The sequence below is a fragment of the Saccostrea cucullata genome, unplaced genomic scaffold, assembly GCF_032062105.1.
Source record: "Saccostrea cucullata isolate Sc308-1 unplaced genomic scaffold, CSIRO_AGI_Scuc_v1 ctg8629, whole genome shotgun sequence".
In the NCBI taxonomy this organism is placed as follows: Eukaryota; Metazoa; Mollusca; class Bivalvia; order Ostreida; family Ostreidae; genus Saccostrea; species Saccostrea cuccullata.
Genome location: NW_026932638.1, coordinates 1 through 16,279, shown reverse-complemented (window position 1 = coordinate 16,279; position 16,279 = coordinate 1). Strand labels below are relative to the sequence as shown.

The window sequence follows — 16,279 nt, the reverse complement described above, 5'->3', positions numbered from 1 at the left end:
AAAAATAAAATCATATGCTTTTATGAAATGGCTTTAAAAAGGTTATTTACAGAGATAAAAAAAGAAAGTCAACAGACAATACATGTATTATTAAGAGTTCACAAGCGTAAATAAGCAGTGATTAAATACAATCGCAGAGTAAATTGAGATAGGTTTACGGCAACACTAAGAAAGGGATGAACATGAGCTTCTAAATGTCAAATTATTATGATCCTCTGAAAATGACATCTTTGATTGAAAAAGAATACGGAAATGAGGTTTGAAAAAAAAAATTCTACAACATGCACTTTACCGATGATGTTAACTTCAAAACAATGATCCGGCACTTCATTACAATTTAATTGATCAAATGTATAAGCGATGTTTTTTTTTTTAGAAGGGGGGATGCGGTGCTTGTACCAGCGTTTTCAAGGTTATGGTCGAACTAAAAAGGAAATTTTTAGTAAATTAAATGTGTAAAAACGAAAATGGAGAAGCAAAACTGATAGAAACTAAAAAAAATTACTCAAAAAAAAAAAAAAAAAATTAAGAGAGAATAAAGAATTAAAAAATTCGGAATTATTCTTTGAAAGGCCTCCCTTTCCGTACTGATTAAAAAAAACTTGCGCATCCAAAAAAATTGGTGTTGGGGTGGGGTGAGAGGGGTAATCAAACCAATATTTTTACATGTTGTCCGAAGTATATTGTTTTTGCCAGAAGTAAAATTAGTAATCAAAAAATAAAACTAACGTTCTGCCTGCATGCGTTTGATTTTTTAACAACACCTCGTTTCGTTTTAATGTAGACAATGAAAACAGGACATCAAATTAGTTTTGAAAATGACCACTGCATATTATCTTCACATTTTATTGCGTCTTGCAGTTTTTAAACCTCTGAGTGTTGCGCCAAAGGTGAGGGTGTTGATGATTAACTAATATATACTAATTCTGCAAGTCACACTTGTGACGTCACACACGTCACTTCCGGTTTACAGCCAATTTCAGTGCGAGCTCTCAGGTGTAAACTAAGCTATTTTTAGTAATATCTCTAATCAGCAAGAGAGATAGTAGCTGTGCTGTATATCATTTTACTCGTAATTATAATGACTATCGAACTATGTTTAAATGTAAAACCTACCAAGCCTTTCTTTAAGGCCTAACTTTAGTATATAAGTGCAAAAGGACTTAATAACCGCTTATATGAGTTATTGCCCTTTAACTTCTTTGTACTTCCTAGTTAACCTTATAACTTGAAAACTATAAGTCTTAGAAGCATGGGGTCAATTGCATTGTGACCCTTGACCTTTGACCTTGACTATTTTTCAGGGTCAAAGGTCAAGGTCATTTCTTTCTTTTTTTTTTTTTTTTAAATTTTTGCCATTATTTAAGAAAATTTTAGTTTCTTCTTCATGGAATTAAATTAAAAAAAAAAAAAATGAAATTCAAAGAAGGTGGAAAGACCTCTTATTGTTCTTTGAACAATAAGTCTACTAGTTATTATTATTATTATTATTCCTCCCAAATTTTGTGAGCGCGATTACTCAGAGACGGCTGGATAGATTTTCACAATTTTTCTCATGTAAGTAGGTTGATATATGAAGTTTATATAAAATTCCGTTTTTTGAAAAATTCACTTCCGGTCCGAAGTTATGGCCGATTTTCGAATTTTAAAATGGACTTTTGTCCGGCAGTTTTCTCGGAAACGGTTTGAGGTAAAGATATTAAATTTACAGGAGTATTAGATCATGATATTCTATTTGTTTTGAAGTTGTTTTCGTGTGTTTCCAGTACTTTCTGTCCGAACCGGAAGTGAATTTGTTTCTGGTCAATTTTTGATTTTTTTGTTTTTAGATATTTTTTCAAGATATTCTTATGTAAAACAGAAATTTTTCTACAAATACTAAATATATAATTTGTTTTTAAATCAGATTCCGCATTTTGTATATTTTCGGTACCGAAATTTTCTCTATTAACGTAGTATGTATAAGGTGGGCAAAGAAAGATAACTCTGACCTGTGAATGAGAATAGAACTTTCGAGATAAAGGCGGAAATAGTATTGATGACGTTAGAGACATATATACGCTCTCCAGATCAACATATTTACACATTCAATATTCTCTCTTTTGCATGTTACTTAATTCACTATATGCATGTAAGTTTAAATTTGGCTGTGTAGTGTTAGTCTGTATATTGAAAGTTTTTGATTTACAAATTTATATCTTAAAAAAATATCCGTTCTGTGTCAACTAAGCACTTTGAAGAAAATAATATTGTACGCAGTATACATTACAGCGATGTATATACAAATTATTCTACAAAAATACTAAATATATTATTTATTCAATCGGATTCTGCATTTTGGAGATTTAAGGTTCCGTCAATAGGGTCTGTAAGTCTCGTTAACTTTCACTTTCGTTTTCTAACTTCCGGGTACTTGAGGCGTTCTTGGAGACAATGGAAATACCGCTTGGCATTTAGTTTTAAGCCTCGCGGTGGACTAGCAGAGCCTGTCATGTCGTTTGTTTCCCGATTATTAAAAAGAAGAGGATATAATGGATTGATTGATACAGGTAAACAGCGTTTAACTGCTTTATTGTTTTATTAAACGACGTACAATGTACGTACATACATGATACAAGCCATTCCGAATGGGTCACGATTCGCAGTGTGGTTGGCGAACATTTTAAAGCATAAAGGAAAAATTAAATAGTTTTAAAGCTGAAATAATGTGTTTCCAAACTAAAAAGTTCACTAAAGATTGGTTCCTTAAATTTATTTCATTTATTTAGCACACACTGACACAGGACAGGTACATAGAATGGGGGGGGGGGGCGGGCTTAACCAACAAAATAAAGGTAAACACCAATTTTCAATGCCTATATTATGTTTATATTTGCAATAAAAAGGGGGCTAAAGCCTATGTATTATACTTGAATTACAGTAGAAATAAAATAGATTAACTTGTTATGTACTCTATCCAGATATAAAAATTTCAAATATTACTTCTTTCAATGTAAACAGGGATGTATACACTATATATTCAATTTCAATATAACTTGTATAGCCTTATGCCTCCCTTCCCGAATACTCTTACAATTATGAGACAGACTTTTTTTTTCCTTTCTTAAAATAGGAATTAGAAATAGGAATATTTTTTTTAATGATTAGGCATTTGTCAGATGGATCAATCTAACGATCAATCTAACGTTGTCTCCAAAAAGGCAATAACTGGGTCCATAGGACATTCATCCTTCAACGATAGAATATTTTATCTACATTTGTCATATTTTACAGGGATCCAGCAGATACGGAAAAAGGGACAACACTTCAACTGAATGTGTCATCCATATACCGGTATAGATCTGTTCTGTTCATGAGGCATACATACTGTAAATGTATTACATTTGGCGTGTACAATATTTGGTGGAAATTCAATTTTCAACAAGTTAGCATACTATTAGATTTGATTTAGCGCAATCTGAATGTGCTAGATATTAAATTCATGTACAAGACATATAGTGATGTACTTGGATAGGCGGACTATGTTTTCCGCTAAATAAAATATATGGCTAAATGTAATATATTTACATTATGTATTATAGTATATCTCATAATTCTTATACTCATGAAGAGTGTGACAACTTCCAAGTAGTTAATGATGGAATTTAATTTCTTTTGTATTGGATAAATTTTTTGGGCTGCACTTTTTTTTCTTCATTATCAAACCTACTAGTTCATTTATTTATCAAATTCACAAAAGCTCACATACAATGGTAAATAAATTAAGTAGAATGAACCATAATACTAGTTAAATTTGGCACATACTTTCTTATTAAATATCAAATTTGATTGGTAAAAACATTTGTTAACAAATACTTTTCTCCTTCGGTGTGCCTAACATTACATCCCCATGATTCAAAATGCACGTTGATAGGTACATGTAACTTATCCATAAAAAAAGCTAACTGTGCAGAGTGTTTGCACACTTGTTTCAACGAATAACATTTTCTTAAAAATACCTCAGTATAACAAGACAAATATTGCATGTTTATTTTGATACACTATACATGAACTTGAGAAAAAAATTAAGGAAGTTGACATTGTATATTTGCTAGTTACTTGTGTAATTAGTTATATATATATAATTTAGGATGTACACAGGCATAATATATCACTGTTAATATTTGAGAATGTATTCATTTTTTGTGTAGATGCTCACTTCCACTTTAATACATTTGCCAGGTTCTTGTGAAAAGTGTTTTATTTGGCACCATCCAGCTACAAATACCCAATGTACTCTTTGCCGGTGGAATTGTGACCTCAATCAACTGCTCATGACACTGCTACATGGCAGAGAATTTTCTTCTGAGACAAGCAAATTGTTTAAAACATTTTACACCTGCAGGTTAGTACTTATAAAATTTTGTTTGAGGATAATAAAGGCTAACAAAATCTGAAAATACAAGCCAGATGTAGTACAAAAGTGTTGATACAAGTCATTTAAAATTTTCATTTCTTTGCAGGTAGTGATGACTGCAACAGAAGTTTTTATCAGGATCTCGTCCGACATCATAAGTACAACTGGTCACTGTGATTTCTTAAATAAGAGGACATATTGTAAGGGCGGTTACATATGTACACGTGGCTCCAAATGATGCTTGACTGTTTTCCTTCGCTTTATACGTAAACCTGGATTGGTCGCTGATGCAGTAATATAGAGCCATGTCATGTTTTAAATCCCATCTTCCCACTGTCACAAAGTGCTGAAATAAAATGATTTTGATTTAAATATATATTTTTTGTTTTTATAAAATATATCAAAACATTTTACAGAAATTAAAATACTGTACAAGTGGAAATTTTAGCGAGATCATGATGCAAAATAGTGATTTGTCCTTAAAATTTGGTATTTTCTATTTAGCGAGAAGTAATTGTAGCGATTTATAAAAGCTTACTAACTTTATAATATTTGTATATAATTTTCATTAACATAATTATTACAACTTAAACACATTTAATTTTCAGTGATATTCAATTTTAGCAATCTCAGAAACCTAGCTGATAATGCCTCGCTAAAAATTATGCTTATACGGTATTAAAACTACCAATTAAATAAGTATCTTAAATGAAAATCATTTGAAGGTTTTGCTGATAGGGTAACTTACCTTTAATAATGTCATGACAAGTGAGGCACATGGCTGGTCTTCACGCTGGATGAGTTCTTGATGAAATCAGTGATGTCCTAAGATTTCCAGATAAGAAGACAAAAACCTGTAATTTAGCAAACTTCTGTAAAATATCATTCGAATTATTGCACAGATGTTCCAGTATGCATTACTGATAATTTAGGTGTAATGAGTTATAAATCTGGTAAATATCCATTTACTGGATATTTAATACAAATCTTAACCTTCTTAATTAAATTTTATCAATATTTTCACAAGAAAATCAGACTAAAAATTGTCCTTTTTATACCAAAAAATGTTTAAGGCCTTTTCATAAAAAAAAAAATTGATTAAAAATATTTGTTTTACACACTGTGTTTTCATTTCTATATAGAGTGCCTATTCTGCCACAATAAGAAGTCTTTCAGATCCGTTAGAAAGTTTTATTTGACAGATAGATAACCCTTGTATCACATGTGTGATGTGTGTCTTGGTAAAAAGCTACAATAGAATAAAAAACCATAGTAAGTAATGACAGGTACTGCTTTCCATACAAAAATTTCTCAAAACAGGATTCATGTAATATAAACAAATTACACAGCTAAGTATAATCTCTTAGACATCATTAACTAACTGTAACTTATCATTAATATCAAATTTCTTTCATAAAATACATTTTTAAGACAAATACAGACTAGTAAATTATCGACTTTAAACGATGACACAAGTAGCGCACCATACTCTAAGCACATGGCAAAATAATATTTGTAAATTATGCAGAACTGCGTAAATTTGCACAGTCGACATTTAACACACAATTGAGCAATGATATGATCTAAAGAATAAACAAAGTATCAAGACTTTAAACTACTTACACCGTGGATTACAGGCGTTTGACAGGTGGAAAATTAACTTGCCGAGCAGTATGGCGGCATAAACACATCAGATTAACTCGTACTTAAAACATTCGTATTGACCTAAGTCTAACTGACATAGTCGTACAACAAAAATTCTTATGATTAGAAAATAATAGAAACAATAGACAGAACAGTGCCCCTACTAAGGCCAACAATAACAAAATGATTTGTTTGATGTACTCAGACTGACTCATTCAAATCTGCCCTACCATTAGTAATCATTTTTTCAGCACTTCAATTTTTTTGAAAACTTCAACAGATTTCTGAGTCTGTGATTTTTAATATGACAGTTATCAATGTTTTTTAATACTGTAAGGCAAAAAAACCCCTACCAACTAATCTGGATTAAGTCTGGATACAAACACATATTTATAAATTAATGATCGATGGCCAATGTTGACAAGTTTATTAGTCATTTTATAAAAAAAAATTAAATTCATGTATATATAATATTATACATTATATTATTGGGCGAGGGTAATGCATTACTGGACATCCATGACCTTTTTGTAATATTTTGATATACTATGTTTTATGAAAATAAATTCTATATGCCGGTATATGTCCTAGAACTTATTCTGTTGCATCAGTTTTATACCTGTATTTGATTTGCATTTTTAAGGTGGCTGATCATTCAAAGTCAGTTTAGTCTTATGTGCTTGACTGGATCTTTCAGCAACAGCATCTTTCATCTGTGTTACTGCCTGGTTCTCTTGTACTTCTGCTATAAAATAAGTTTTTCATTTAAACTGTATTCAAGGGTTTCATCCCATTTTAATACTGAGGTGATTCAGTGCACGCTGGGGGACATGGAGACTTCATATGAGACCGTTTAAATTATGTCACAGGTACTGGCATGAAAAATATCCCTCAATGCTTAAATTGACAATGGCCCCGAGTATAGGACAAAATTTACATCTCTCCACCATCAAGTGGGTGCGTCTCCATACGAGTGAAATATTCTTGAGAGGGAAGTTAAACAACAATCAATCAATTAATAGTGAGGTGAGATGACAGTATAGATGAATCATGGGTAAATGTCTAAAAGAATACCCTGGGGTGGGCGAGGGTAATGCATTACTGGACATCCATGACCTTTTTGTAATATTTTGATATACTATGTCTTATGAAAATAAATTCTATATATATGTCCTGGAACTTATTCTGTTGCATCAGTTTTATACCTGTATTTGATTTGCATTTTTAAGGCGGCTGATCATTCAAAGTCAGTTTAGTCTTATGTGCTTGACTAGATCTTTCAGCAACAGCATCTTTCATCTGTGTTACCATGGTTACTGCCTGGTTCTCTTGTACTTCTGCTATAAAATAATTTTTAATGTATATAATTGTATGAGATCGATGAATAAATTGAATATACAGAAAGTATAAACACCATACTGTCTGAAGTGATAAATACATGTATGGTCATTGTATTGAAGTGATTTGAATTTTGTTAAATGTTGAATGCAGCGAAATACTTCATATAGCAAAATATAATTATATGAACATCTTATCTTTCGGAAATAGATCTAAAATAGGTGATCCAGTGACACACAACAGGTAAAACTTTATTTTTAAAAAATATATTTACCGATGCAAAAGTGATGCAGGCTCCACAATATGACGTTTGTACCCATCGGACACTGACAAAACTTCTCCTCTATAATTAGCTGATAATAACATTATCGTCCTCGAATTCGAGAAAAATCTGTTAACAAATTTAGGCGAAAGATGATTATGAATCTATTTCATTCGGGCATAAAGTATAACACTTCATTTTCTCTCAAAATAAACAAGAAACAGTTGACATTCTCTGATTGTTTACCTGTACTTCGATCGAATTTTTCCTGGTGGACACTCGCACCCAAGCTTTTATGACACGCAATTCATCCATCGGAAGTCGGAGAACCCTTCTGCTTTGTAAAACTACTTAACTTTTCCTCGAAAGCTTTGTATAAACCAGAAACATGCTTAACTCAATACACAGTTCCTTGTGTCATGTACCCGGAAGTGAAAATTATCGTAGAATCTCGCGAGTCACGTGACGAGACTTACAGACCCTATAAATTCATTTTCTCTATTTACGTAGTGACAATGAGCAAAGATAGATAACTCTGACTTGTAAGTGGGAATAGAACTTTCGAGATAAAGGCGGAGGTAGTATCCATGACGTCGCAGACGTCTATATCCACACTTTTCACATAAAAAAAAATATTTAGACTTTGAGTTTCCATATCCACTTCTGCATGAAAGATTACGTTGGTTACTGCTTTCAGTATATACACAGTTTAAAGTTGTCAGCGTAGTGTAAATCTGTAATGTCTGTTATGATTATATTAAAAAAAAAATTCTTAATTCATTCTCTAATTTGAATGCGAAATTATCCCAGAATCCGAGTTTTATTTTCGATTCTAAAATATTATATGTACTCAAAAGGGAACTGAGAGATAGAAGAGTAATGTAATACCGTTGTAAAGCCTTTAGAAATAAATTGATATCTGCAACTTAAAAGAAAGAAAATCAATCTATAGATTGGATTTGGTTTTAACACGTATATTTCATTGATTAAAAGTCTTATAGTGTTATTTATTATACATGATCTATACTTTTATATACCCGAGAAGTTATTAAAGATGAGAAAAAGCGATTCTTGGATTTTTGTGAAATACTAGTACTCAAAGGGTTAACATTATGTGAAAGTTACGCGTTTCTCTGAGAAATAATGCTACGCTAAAAACATGATACAAAAACATCTGCAAAGGTCTGTTGATATGTTAGATAAAGTATACGAATGAACACAATTTTATGCAATGCTATATAATTATATGTATGTACATGCAACCTTAAGTATTTTCCTTTTAATTCATAAAACATAAAATTACCGAGTATGTAATTCTTTTGAAGCCCCCCCCCCCCTCTTGATTTTATTCGGAGACATTATTGCAACTATAGGCCTTTGAATTATAAATTTGTTATACAATTAAATCTGGAACATTTGGTTATAATTACCATTAACATGTATACATAATTCACATTCTATAATAGTAGATTTTTCATTACGCAAGATACTGAAATTTACATGTCTGAGAGAGAGAGAGAGAGAGAGAGAGAGAGAGAGAGAGAGAGAGAGAGAGAGATATTCCCTTTTAATCCTGATTATCATATCCATTTACATAGACAAAAAATCAGTTCTATATCAGTTGTACCCATTCTTTATTAAATATTTTCTGATTTCATAGTCCGTCATAGTCACTCTCTGTATATTTTTTCTGCTTAAGAAGTATTACACTAAGTGCACATGTATTGACCTGTCAATCAAAATCACCAGACGCTGTATGCATTGCAATAAAGTTGTTCGAAATGATTTTTATTAAGTATGATCTTTAAGAAAATCTTATGCAACAAATTTGAGAAATGAAAAATAAAAAAAAAAAACATGGCTAGAGCATCATATATCTGTATTATGGACTTCAGTTGTGGGACGTAGAGACCGGTCCGTCAGATGAGATCGTTTAAATCGAGGTCCCGTTTGTCAGATGGTACTGACTCAAAAAGATTCCTCACTGCTCAATGGCGATTAGAGCCAAATTATAGGACAACATTTTGCAGTCTCCACCGGCGAGTGGAGGCTTCTCCATGTGAAAAATTCTCGAGAGGGACATTAAACAACATATAATCAATTAATCTCTGAATAATTCCTGTAGTTGAATTCGAATAATCTTTCTGCTGACAAATCTCGATAGTATTACTGTAAAAATCAACGACTTTACGTTTAATGTGGTGCTAACTTAGTTCATGACATTTTTATAACACCATCACAATTGTGCCAGAACATGAACACAGTGAACTTTATGAGAGTACGGTGTTCGTTCGTCCGTTGGTTTGTCTATGATAAACGTGTAGCTCTTATGAGTGCCAAAATGCATAAGAACAAGATTGGTAATGAAAATCAAAGTACCTTAAGTACTGAAAGACCTTTTTGCAGTTTTTTTTTCTTTCAGAGTACATATGATATCTTTGTTTTTTGCAGAGAAAATAGCAAATTCTTACAGATTTAGAAAAACGGAAGACTTATTTGTTGCCATGGCAACAAGATTCTAGTTATTCTTATTTTTCTTCCTGGGAAAATTTTGTCCGCGAGTGATCTTGTAAACTACACATCCGACGTAGGTAAAACCTTTTTAGGGTCAGTAGGGATGTTATGTAGATTTGCCGAACGAAGGTCATTTTGCGCGCACGTGCTTGCAAGAGCGCGCACGTGCAACACGTGAAATGACCAATATAATGGATATTGCTGTAACTTTTCTTTTTCTTGATGAATTTTTTTGAAACTCATAATGTAAGGATACATTAGTAGTATAGACAAGATGGCATGGTCAAAATAGCAAGATCTCACGCGCATGCACGTGCGCTTCGCTCTGATTGGCTGAAACTAAAGTCTCAATATCTTTCTTGTTTATTGTCATAATCTTTTGAAATTTTGGACATAGTACTACATTACGAAGATCTACAGCATGATATATAAAATATTTCATGAAAGCATGCGCATGCGCGCGTGCTGCAATCTGATTGGCTGAAATTTTATATGGTTATATCTCCTTTGTTTTTTGACGAAATGCTTTGAAATTTAAAACATAGTCATGCATTAAGATATCCTAAAATATGATATAGAAAAAATTCATGAAATCACGCGCATGCACGTGTGCTGCAATCTGATTGGCTGAAACTTTATATGGCTATATCTCCTTTGTTTTTTGACGAAATGCTTTGAAATTTAAAACATAGTCATGCATTAAGATATCCTAAAATATGATATAGAAAAAAACTCATGAAATCACGCGCATGCACGTGTGCTGCAATCGGATTGGCTGAAACTTTATATGGCTATATCTCCTTTGATTTTTGACGAAATGCTTTGAAATTTAAAACATAGTCATGCATTAAGATATCCTAAAATATGATATAGAAAAAAACTCATGAAATCACGCGCATGCACGTGTGCTGCAATCTGATTGGCTGAAACTTTATATGGCTATATCTCCTTTGTTTTTTGACGAAATGTTTGGAATTTTAAAATATAGTCATTCATTTAGATATCCTTTAATACGATAAAGATAAAAATTTATGAAATAACGCGCATGCATGTGTGCTGTAATCTGATTGGCTGAAACTTCAAATGGCTATAACTCCCTTGTTTTTCTACCAAACAGGATGGGATTTAGAACATTGATAAATAAAAGGGAATCCTACAAGAAGATGTAGTCATTATGTACGTGCTTGCACGTGCGTGCACGTTAAATGAATAAAATTAAAAATACACTCGAATGAGTGAATTTTTTAATACTTTTGGATTAAATGCTTTGATATTAAGTATATTAAAATTTGAGATAGTGTAGACAAGATAATATGGTCGTTATGCACATGAACACGCGTGCAATGCCTATTTTTAAATATATTTTGTATTTTTCTGGGAAGACCTTGTTTAAGTCTAACTTCCATAAAGTATTTCTTATCTAATAGAGATTACAGGGAATATGGCACCAAAAGGGAGTTGGGGAGCGTTTGGGGAACATCTGTAACGGTCCCCGTTACAATTAGCACTAGTTATTATTTTTTTTCTTATTTGTTCTCCGGTACTTTTTTGTCCGCGAGTGTTCTCAGAAACTGTTCACCCAACTGACCTAAAACCTTTTTAGGGTTAATAGGTGTGTAGTGTAGGTGTGCGGAACGAAGGTCATTTTGCGCGCATACGCCTGCACGTGCGTGCGCGTGAAATGAGTGAATTGACTGATTTACTTAATATAGCTATAACTTTTACATTTTTTGATGAAATGCTTTGAAACTCACTACATAAGGATATATTAATAGTGTTAATAATACGACACTGTCAAATTAGCAAGAACTCACGCGCATGCACGTGGGCCTCGCTCTGATTGGCTGAAACAAAAATCTCAATATCTCTTTTGTTTTCCGATGAAATGCTTTGAAATTTTTAACGTTGTCATGAATTAGGATATCCTACAACATGATATGGAAAAAATTTCATGAAATCACGCGCATGCACGTGCGCTGCGCTCTGATTGGCTGAAACAAAAATCTCAATATCTCCTTTGTTTTTTGACGAAATACTTTGAAATTTAAAACATAGTAATGCATTAGGACATCCTGCAATATGATATATAAAAAATTTCAAGAAATCACGCGCATGCACGTGTGCTGCAATCTGATTGGCTTAAACTTTAAATGGCTATATCTCCTTTGATTTTTGATGAAATGCTTTGAAATTTAAAACATAGTCATGCATTAAGATATTCTACAATATGATTTAGAAAAAAATTCTTGAAATCACGTGGATGCACGTGTGCTGCAATCTGATTGGCTGAAACTTGAAATGGCTATAATTCCCTTGGCTTTCAACCAAACAGGATGGGATTTAGAACATAGATAGATATAAGGGCCTCTAGCAAGAAGGCATGGTCATCATGCACGTGCACGCACGTGCGTGCATTTGGAACGAGTGAAATTAAAAATACACTTGAATGAGTGATTTTTAATACTTTTGTACTAAATGCTTTAATAAAGAGTATATTTAAATATATAGAAAGTGTAGACAAGATTATATGATCATTATGCACGTGCATTCAAATGGGCACGCGTGCAATGTTAAAATTTGAATATATTTGGTATCCTTTAGGGAAAACGTTGTTAAAGTCAAAAATGCACAGATATTGTCTTATTTAATAAGGCTTACAGGGAATATGGCACCAAAAGGGAGTTGGGGAGCGTTTGGGGAACATCTGTAACGGTTCCCGTTACAATTAGCACTAGTTCTAAAATAAATTTAATAGACTTCACTTAGTCGTACAAAGAAAAGCAAAAATGATACAACTGAAGTACAATTTGTCAAGTGAATTTTCATGTATCAACAAATTGTGTAATGCATGAACACAATAAAATAATTTTATATGAACTTTTTTAAGAGTGTAAGAGGATTTTTTCCTTTCAAAAAATTTTTTCTTGGGGAAAAATACCAATATCTGCTACTGTTTTGTTGTAATATATTTACAGTCATTTGTAGATGTCTTGCTGCTCAATATGTTTGAATTTTGCAAGTACGACATGATGCTAATGGATGTTAATAGACAATTTCGCGGGATTTTGACCCGGACGACACTTAGCTTACATATATAGACTTATATAGAAAAACATGTGTTTTGTTTTCTTTGTAACTTTTTTAAGAAAGATTCATTTCCAAAATATTTTTACCACATGACAGCAATGTGTCAGATAAATATTCACATAAAAATGGGGGTGTTCAGCGTGGAAATACCTGGTTATTAATAAACTTCTAACGTCATGACCTCCGAATAGCTCTAGCTTGGCTTAAAAAGTGTAAACAAACCAAATGATCTCTCATTTCAATACATATTTCTGTGCATAATTTATGCTTGAAATGCACCTTGATGCATATCATTGTAAACTTTTTATATTAAACTTTTATTCTATACCTAGAAAGTCACACAAACATGTGAGCTGTTTTTATTTTTATCATTGAAAGGGAGGCATGCGAATTTCCTACATGTGCTACTTTTCAGCCTTTTGATCTTCACTCTTTGATTGTGGCCCTGATCCATTTACCTTCCTATGAAAGTACAAAATTAATGATGACGTAAAAAAACTTGCGCGCCATCTAGCGTTAATTCAGGTAATGTATGTTTTTTTTGCACGCCATCTAGCGACAATTCAGTGAAACAATCGTTGGTTTTGCATTGGTGATCGTTGGTTTTGCATCGGAGTCTGTTGATTTTGCAAACGAGTCTGTTGATTCTGTTTTTTAGGTTGTCTGTTTTGTATTTCATTATGTTTATAAAATTAATTGTTAGTTTTGCATAAACGTTTTTTTTACCCTTTCCGCCGCCCATAATTGCGCTGTCCAGAGACTTCAATGTAAAAGTCAAGGAGCGATTAATTGGAAAATAATCAAATTCCTCTGGTTGAGCATTTTTATTTCAGAACAACTTCAAATTGATACCATGATTGAAACTATAGAGTGTTCCAAGGAACGCATGTGTCGCCTGCTTTTAGCTTCTTTAAAGATGTAACTAAATCTAAGAGTGGACAGCTATTTACATGCTACTGGCAGATACAGTATTTCATGCCAAATAAATCGAGCATGATACATGTAGTTCACAAATGCATCAAAAACTAAACATCCACACATAGTATCAGACTGTAATAGAGTCTGTAAATCAAAACAAGGGCCCATGGGCCACATCGCTCACATGAGGAACTTTGATGGTGCCGTTCTTTACCAGATTTCCCACCTGTAATACCTATTGTTGCCCCCCCCCCCCCAGCCAGGGGTCATGATTTTAACAATTTTGTATTTACACTAACCCAGGATACTTCCACATAAGTTTCAGCTCTTCTGACCTAGTGGTTCTCGAGAAGAAAATTTTTTAACGACCCCACCCTATTTTTGTCTTTTCTTGATTATCTCTCATTGTTAGGGGACTTGGCTCCTCATTTTAATTTAAACTCCCCATTGCCGAAGGATGCTTTGTATATAAATGGTTAAAATTGACCACAGTGGTTCTTGAGTAGTTCAAAATGTGAAAAGTTTACAGACGGGAGGACGGACGGAAACAGGTGACCAGAAAAGCTAACTTGAGCTTTCAGCTCAGAGGAGATAAAATATGATTCCCAACCCTCAAATGAATTATCACGTTGAAATCATTATAAATAATTATTTATCATTTTACATGCGTTAATATGTGTTTCAAAGTCTTTACATTCTTAGGATTCTACACGATCCGTGGTGGGATCCCGATCCTGATGAATTTATCAGTTTGTGTGGTTAACTGAATATCATACAGTTTTAAAGAACAGCTAGTATTTTGAGCTCATAAACATGTATAAATGTTATTATCAACACCCGCCACTCAAAATTCCAATGTCTGAAGTTATTTTGCTCGGGGTTTTCTTTGTAAAGTAGGTTAAAGGTCAAAGCCATGTGAATTGTAACGCTGGTATTTTTCATTCTGTTTTATGACAATCAGTACACATGCTAAATAGCATAGAATTATCCCCTTGAATGTCAAAAATACGCTGTATATTGGCACTTTTGTTTTCATTAAAATAGGTCAAACGACAATGTCGAGGATCAAGAGGTCACTATTCGGTAACCATGACAATTTACAAATGCTATAGTGCCAGGCAATAAATGTGCAGATCTCTTACAGTTCTTGAGATACAAGGTGTGACAGACAGACGCCGGGTAAAGTGATCCCTTAGTGCCTCTCTGCTCTGCAGACGAAACAAGACACAAAAATATCTGACCAATCATTAAGGACAGATGATACAAACAAAAAATGGATGTCTGGAATGGTATAACTTTTTTGGTATTATTTCATTGAAAATTATGTAAAAAATAATTTACTAGAATATAAAGAATTTGTAAACCTTCTATGATGTTAAAAATTCTACCTCTCTGAAACCATCCTTATTAATCTATACAAATGTTGTTCACTTCAAATCCCATTTTTGTGAGAATTTGAATAAAAATGCAAAAACTACGCGGTTCAACTTATTTATTTTACTCATTAAAACATGACTCAAGTTATTATTTTCAAGTTTTTTGACAAAAGTTTGTTTGCATCATCTGTCCTTAATTAGGTAATAAACAAGAGGCCCAGGGGCCACAGCGCTCACCTGAGCACATCGGGCTTGAATTTACTCCCCCCTGCAGGCGTTCATCATTTGAACAAACTAGAATCTACACTACCTGAGGATGATTCCATATAAATATCATAGATTTGAAGTACTTGAAAAGAAGATTTAAAAGGTTTCCCTATATATCCCTATGTAAAACTTGGGTCGGCCATTTTGGCCCCACCCTAGCCACGGGGGTCATGATTTGAACAAACTTGAATCTACACTACCTGAGGATGATTCCACATGAGTTTCATCTTTCCTGGCCCAGTGGTTCTGGAGAAGAAGATTTTTAAAGATATTTCCTATATATTCCTATGTAAAACTTGGGTCAGTCATTTTGGCCCCACCCTTGCCACGGGGGTCATGATTTGAACAAACTTGAATCTACACTACCTGAGGATGATTCCACATGAGTTTCATCTTTCCTGGCCCAGTGGTTCTGGAGAAGAAGATTTTTAAAGATTTTTCCTATATATTCCTATATAAAAATTGTGTCGGCCATTT

The 16,279-nt window shown here is 33.1% G+C and overlaps 2 long non-coding RNA genes across 2 annotated transcripts; one reads left to right on the top strand and one right to left on the bottom strand.

Annotated features, from left to right (window-relative positions):
- Positions 1 to 4,141: 4,141 nt before the first annotated feature.
- LOC134235711 (uncharacterized) lies at positions 4,142 to 4,768 on the top strand. Its single transcript, XR_009985468.1, has 2 exons — positions 4,142 to 4,384; positions 4,503 to 4,768. It is a non-coding gene; the product is annotated as an uncharacterized LOC134235711 (long non-coding RNA).
- On the bottom strand, positions 4,606 to 8,119 carry LOC134235709 (uncharacterized). The gene is made up of 5 exons (XR_009985464.1): positions 7,887 to 8,119; positions 7,653 to 7,769; positions 6,660 to 6,785; positions 5,145 to 5,250; positions 4,606 to 4,742 (listed from the first exon to the last, which is right to left on the bottom strand). It is a non-coding gene; the product is annotated as an uncharacterized LOC134235709 (long non-coding RNA).
- Between the last annotated feature and the right edge of the window lie 8,160 nt (positions 8,120 to 16,279).